Source organism: Nannospalax galili, unplaced genomic scaffold, assembly GCF_000622305.1.
Source record: "Nannospalax galili isolate Female #2095 unplaced genomic scaffold, S.galili_v1.0 scaffold433, whole genome shotgun sequence".
Lineage (NCBI taxonomy): Eukaryota > Metazoa > Chordata > Mammalia > Rodentia > Spalacidae > Nannospalax > Nannospalax galili.
In genome coordinates, this window is record NW_008338715.1 from 10,705,473 (window position 1) to 10,711,980 (window position 6,508).

At 41.9% G+C, this 6,508-nt stretch overlaps 1 pseudogene; it reads left to right on the top strand.

Annotated features, from left to right (window-relative positions):
* The first annotated feature begins 5,314 nt into the window (after positions 1-5,314).
* LOC103734417 lies at positions 5,315-5,759 on the top strand (annotated as a pseudogene).
* Positions 5,760-6,508: the final 749 nt, after the last annotated feature.

Consider the following 6,508-nt stretch of genomic DNA (forward strand, 5'->3'; position numbering starts at 1 on the left):
TGTTTAGGGCTTCTGGAGGACGAAGGTGTTGGTGGCAAGACCAGACGACAGGAAAGGTTTTTAGTTAGGCTCTAAAATAGGATTATATTTTATGACAGAAAATGTGAGCTAATTAAATGCCAGAAGTTACACACACACACACACACACACACACACACACACACACACACAGAAAGTGCTGTGTGCCAGTCACAATCCTAAATCCTATTCTTATTTCCACAGCCCCATCCTGTAGACTGTCCTTAGTCCTCTCAACATCTCCTCTTACAGAATGCACCACTTCTGCCTTAAGATTATAGATTATACATGTGCCTGGTGTGGTGAAGTAACCAGAATGCCTTCTACACATAGGTTGGGGTGCAACTACTGTACCTCCAGTTCATCCCTGGAGAAAAAAATTTGAGCCCTCTTAATAAGAAAAGCAGAAGTCCAGACTCCTTCAGCCACTTCTCTTTTCTGCATACAAGATTCGCCTTGCTCAAGAGGACCTGTAAGGGAGAATGGAGGGACAACCAGAGGGACTGCACAGATGGGGCTCAGTAGATAAAGGGAAAAGGGAAAATGTGACAAACCCAGCCGTGTGTCTCTGATTTCTTCAAGGGGCTAGGCTTGTTTTCTGGAGTTAGTTGCCCACATTTCAGGGCTCTCTCAGAGAAAGAGCTCCTATACCTCACATAGATAAAGGCAGAGAGGCTCGTAGACTAAAGCTGCAGGGCACTGAGATGTTGGCTGTAGAGGTCCAGGGGCTGGGGCAAAGCAGGAAATCTGTTGAGCCAAGATGTAAAGCAAGTGGTGATAAAACATTATCCCCAGAGGATAACTGGCACCATGGGTTAGAACAGTGTTAGAGCCTGGAGAGAGTGGGATTTTCCCAGCCTGCTCAGTGTGGTCCAGCTCCCAGCCCTCACTGGGGCTCTGCTAGGTGTCAGATTCCAAAGTGCTCAACTCTTTCTATGCTGCACACAGCTATCTCCTGGGCTCATGCTCTGTGTCAAATCAGGACTAGATCTGGTTTTCACTCCCTGGAGGACTTAGAACCATTATCTTTCTAATATTTACCAGTGACTAACTCTCTTTAATAAAAATGTCTATAAACATGGTTTGTTGTTGTTGTTTTGAGGTACTGGGGATTGAATCCTGGCCTTATGTATACCAGGCAAGTGTTCTACCTCTGTGCTACATCCACAGCCCTTTTGACATCTTTTTTGTAAGAATAACTTCCACTGCTCATTTGACATCTACCCACTAAGGGTAGAGGAAGCCTAGTAATCCCAAGATAAGTTTTTTGGCACTGACCTACTTAGATGTAGTCTCCCTAAGGTATAATCATTAGCAGACACCCTTACAGCAAGAAACCCTACTGTTCTCACAGTGCACTCTAGGTAAGGTGTGTACTGGGTATTAAATCAAGGGCCTTGTATATGGGCGAACAGAGACTCTGCCACTAGGCCACACCTCCCAGCCTTTTCAAATGGTTTTTATTCCTATATTGTGTTAGTTTTCCATTACTGTAACAAATACCAGACATAATCAATATATGAAGAGAAACTGTAACAAACACCTGAGATAATATTCATACAAAGAGATAATGTATGAAGCGCCTTTTAAAAAGGTTTTTAACCCCATGTTGTTACAACACCCAAGATAATATATGAGGAGCCAATATGTTGGTTCACAGTTTGGGTGATTTCAGACCATGATCAATTGGCCCTGATGTTTGGGGTCCTGTGGTGAGGCAGCACAAGATGGTAGCAAGTGTGTGGTGTAACAAAGTAGCTCACCTCAGGGCTAGAAAGTGAAAAGGCATTCTGCTATCTCTGTTTAAAAAACATTTTTTACTTATTCTTTAAAATTTTCATACTATATACAATGTATTTTAATCATATCCTCTCCCAACTTCATGTCCTTTCTTCTTCTTTTAAAATATGACCCACTGAGTCCAGTTAGTGTTGCCTGTATGCACACGTATATGGAGCCATCCAGTGAGGCATACCAACCACCAAATGCCACGTATATATGAAAAACTATAGCTAACATTATGCTAATGAAGAAAAATTCAAGGCATTCCCACTAAGATTGGAACAAGATAGGGGTGTCTATTCTTTACATCTCTATTCAGTATAGTGTTTGAAATCTTAGCTAGAGCAATAAGGCAAGAGAAAGAAATAAAAGGGTTACAAATAGGAAAAGAAGTAAAAGTATCCCTATTTGCAGATGATATGATATGATTCTATACACAAGAGAGTCTAAAGACTCCACCAAAATCAAACAACTCTTATAGCTGATAAATACTTTCAGCAAACTGGCAGGATACAAAGCACAAAAATCAGTCATCTCCATATTATACCGATAACAAGCATGCAAAAAGATATCAGGGAAACAATCCCATTCACAATAGACACAAAACAAATACCTGGGAATAAACATAACCGAAGAAATGAAAGACCACTACAATGAAAACTCTGTGACACTGAAGAAATTGAGGAATACATTAGAAGATAGAAAGACCCCTCTCGTACTACCCATGCCACCAGTCACCAGAAGGCCTCCCCCTAGGCCCCAGATCTTAAAGTTCCTATCCCCTCCCAACAGCACCAAGCTGGGGGCCAAGCATTGACACATGGGCCTTTGGGCAACACTTTAAGAATCAAGCTGTAGCATTCATCTTAATGGTCCTCAGGGCTTCTAGATGCTAAGATTGTGCCTTCTATCGTCATAGTCCCAGCCCCTAGCACATTATCTAATGGGGGTGGTAGCTGTTACCATTATAGTAGCAGCAAACCTTTATCAACTGCTTATTCTGACCCAGACAGGGCAGTTGGTAAGTTATCTCATGAAGTCAGTACTAACTTCTTTTTTTTTCACAGATAAGAAGTTAGATCATTTAATTTATGTCTTATAGGGTTTATACTGAGTATAATATTGTATAACTGTAATAATTCAACTGTAAACCTAAAAATTTACAGCCAATTTTGAAAGAGATGCATCCTACCTCAGGAAACCGTTATTGAATATGTCAATTGTGTTGTAATGATATGCTTCTTCTAAGTATGTTGTTATTAAATAAATCATTTTTAAAAATTAAAAAAAAAGAAGTTAGATCAAAGAATGTTTCCCAAACTCCAATAGCAAGTGACAGAATTTTGCTCAATATCAGTTCATAGAATTTCATGATATCCTGCTTACTGAAAATCCAGTATATGAGAATTCAAACATAGTATCAGCCAGTTAATTCACAGCATGGATTGTCATTACCTGCTAAGAGGATGCCTTTTTCCCACCTTCAGTTTCTATAGGAAGAACTATTTCCTTGCCCCTTAACCATTGTACCTTGGTGACATAGAAGAAATGTGGAAGCAAAACTGGGCATATGGGACTCTCCCCAAAACATAGTTCCTTCTGGGGTTGCAGCCTGCTGCTTTCCAACACCTGGGTCAAACCTAGTGCTACGTTCCTCTGAATGAGAGCAGTTCTTGAATCTGGATGCCATTTGGCTACCACACCTAGAAACAACCACTCCTGACAGCCCAAGTTCAATACCCAGAATCCACATGGTAGAAAGAGAACCAACTCCTAAAAGTTATTATTTGACTTTCACGTGTTCTCTGTGGCACATGCAGTCACATACAAACATATACACACACATATACACGCATGCAGACAGAATAAATAATAAATGATAGACATAACAATTTTAAAATAAAACACCCACTATTTCCAAGCTTCCTTCTATCTGTATTCTCCTTGTTTACTTACTGAACTTTTCAGAAGTAGGGAACAGGCAACCTGTTTCCTAAGGGCACAAAGAGACTGCTCCAAAATCCCAGAATCGTCCACAAATGAATTAAAGTAATTTTGGGATGACTGTTTGTTTGTTTGTTCCTGCTTTAAACAGCCTGTAGAATAAAGATTGGTTGGAGAAAACACCAGGCAGAAAAAAATGAAGGTAGAGATGGGGAAGTAGAAACCAGTGTCACACTGAGTCAGCTAAAGATCATTCCCATAAACCTGGGGCTGTGTATCTCGTGAGCCTGTAGCTGTGGTCTCTTCCAGAAAGCCTGGAGCTATGCTCCCTTCCTGAGAGCCTTGGACTGTAGTAGCCTCCTGTGAACCTGAAGTTGTGGTCCCATCCCTAGAATGGTGACCTGTGGTCCCCCTCCTGAAAGCCTGATGCTGTGGCCCCTTCCATAAGTGAGAGTTATGGTCCTCTCCTGCGAGCCAGAGCTGTGGTCTCCTCCTATGAATCTGGAGTTGTGGTTCCCTCTTGTGAGTCAGAGTTGTGGTCTCCTCTTGTGAGCCAGAGCTATGGTCCCTTCCTGTGAGTTGCAGCTGTGGCCCCCACACATGAGCCTAAAGCTTTTTGGTCCATGTTTCCACATTCCTCTGGTGTGGGCTGATGTTGGAGCAGAGTGGAGGATGGAGGTCTTCCCCATCTTGAATAGCAATTTCAGTCTTCTCTGAGAGGCTCCTTTCCCCACAGACAGCCTCTCCTGAGGTCCCAGGTTGTGCATGACAGTGGTTCTACCTCTGTCTTAGGCTTAGGCTGGGGACTGTGGCAGTCTCTGTCATGTGGAGATTATGATCTTGGGAGGACCGATTCCCTAGACTAGATCTCCCACCTCCCCTGAGGGCCAGCTGTGATCTTGACTCCACACATGGTCCTAGGCATCCATGCCATGATGTTGGACCTCTCCCATTCCTAGGCACCAACAGGTTTTCCACTGTTTTTCTGTTACTGTTCTACAGCCCCAGTGTACCTTCACCTAGGCCCTATGGCAAATATAAAATATTTAATTGGGCTTCTAGAGATAAAAATCAGTTTAGGAAGTTAAAAAAAGAAAGAAAAAGGAAGTACTGTAATAACTAAACTGATATAATTGTCAAACTAAAAATATACAATAGTATTTTAGAATGCACATTCACAATTCTAAATGTCCATCATAAATTTTGAATATTATTTGCTTACAAAAACTGTATGACCAAGCTTCAACAATAATGTGAAATTCATCACTGTTGCTGTGATGTGAGTTTGCCAGTCACTCCCTTTCCAAGTTCTCCAATCTATACAAATTTTTTCAATGTAATCATGTTATTTGGGGGCTTTTTTTTTGGAAAGGGTCTCTCTAGTTCCAGTCTGCCTAGAACTCACTTATGTAGACCAGGCTAGCCTCAATCTCACAGAGATCTGGCTGCCTCTGCCTCTGCCTCCCAAGGGCTGGGATTAAAGGTGCGCATCACCATGCCCAGCACTGTAATCATGTTTTGGGTTTTTTTTTAAAGAAAGCAATGCTCTTTTTTCCTTTTGGCTGCCGCCATGCCATCCAGACTTAGGAAGGCCCGGAAACTCCAGGTCCAAGAAAGCCAAGACCATGGCCGCATTTGGAAACCCCGGAAGCACCCAGAAGGCTGGGGCAAAAATGCTGGTGACATGCATCGCCACTGGATCAACTTCAACAAATATCATCCAGGTTACTTTGGGAAAGTTACTATGAGGCATTACCACTTAAAGAGGAACCAGAGCTTCTACCCAGCTGTCAACCATGATAAATTGTGGACATCGGTCAGTGAATAGACACAGGTAGATGCTGCCAAAAACAAGACTGGGGTTGCCTCCATCATTGATGTGATGCGATCCAGCTACTACACAAGTTCTAGGAAAGGGAAAGCTTCCTAAGCGGCCCATCATCTTGAAGGCCAAATTCTTCAGCAGAAGAGCTGAAGAGACTATTGAGAGTGTCGGGGTGTCTGTGTCTTGGTGACTTGAAGCCACACAGGAGGTTCATTAAATGCTAACATTAAAGAAAGAAAGAAAGAAAGAAAGAAAGAAAGAAAGAAAGAAAGAAAGAAAGAAAGAAAGAAAGAAAGAAAGAGGAAGGAAAGCTAATACAATTTTTAAAATGAAAACAAAGACATCTGACAAATTAAAATATAAGTGAATGCCAAATAGCAATTTGCAAATTGCTTGACCTCAACTCTCTAATATGTGAAATAATCCTAGGACTACCCATAGGTATGCTGAACCTCTTGAAATGATGGGGATCTGCATCCTGATAGAAAAGTGCTGCTGGCCCAGAGGAAGCCCCAAACAACATCTAGCATAACTTAGAAATGTTTCATTCATTAAAGGCACTTCAGAAGTAATTCATGGAATTTCTTGGAGTTCTACCTAAGAAAGCAGGTTGAACATTCAAAAAGAATGCTAAGTAATGCTTTCTCCTCATTTCTGCAACTATGATGATTGCAACTATGATGCAAACATGATTACAGTGCTGGGCATGGTGATGTGCACCTTTAATCCCAGCCCTTGGGAGGCAGAGGCAGCCGGATCTCTGTGAGATTGAGGCCAGCCTGGTCTACATAAGTGAGTTCTAGGCGGACTGGAACTAGAGAGACCCTGTCCAAAAAAAAAAGCCCCCAAATAACATGATTATTGATCTGGAAGTTTCACAGACATTTCAAAGCATAGCAGAACAGGCTTCTGATTACCCTTCAAAAAACCTGTTCTTCT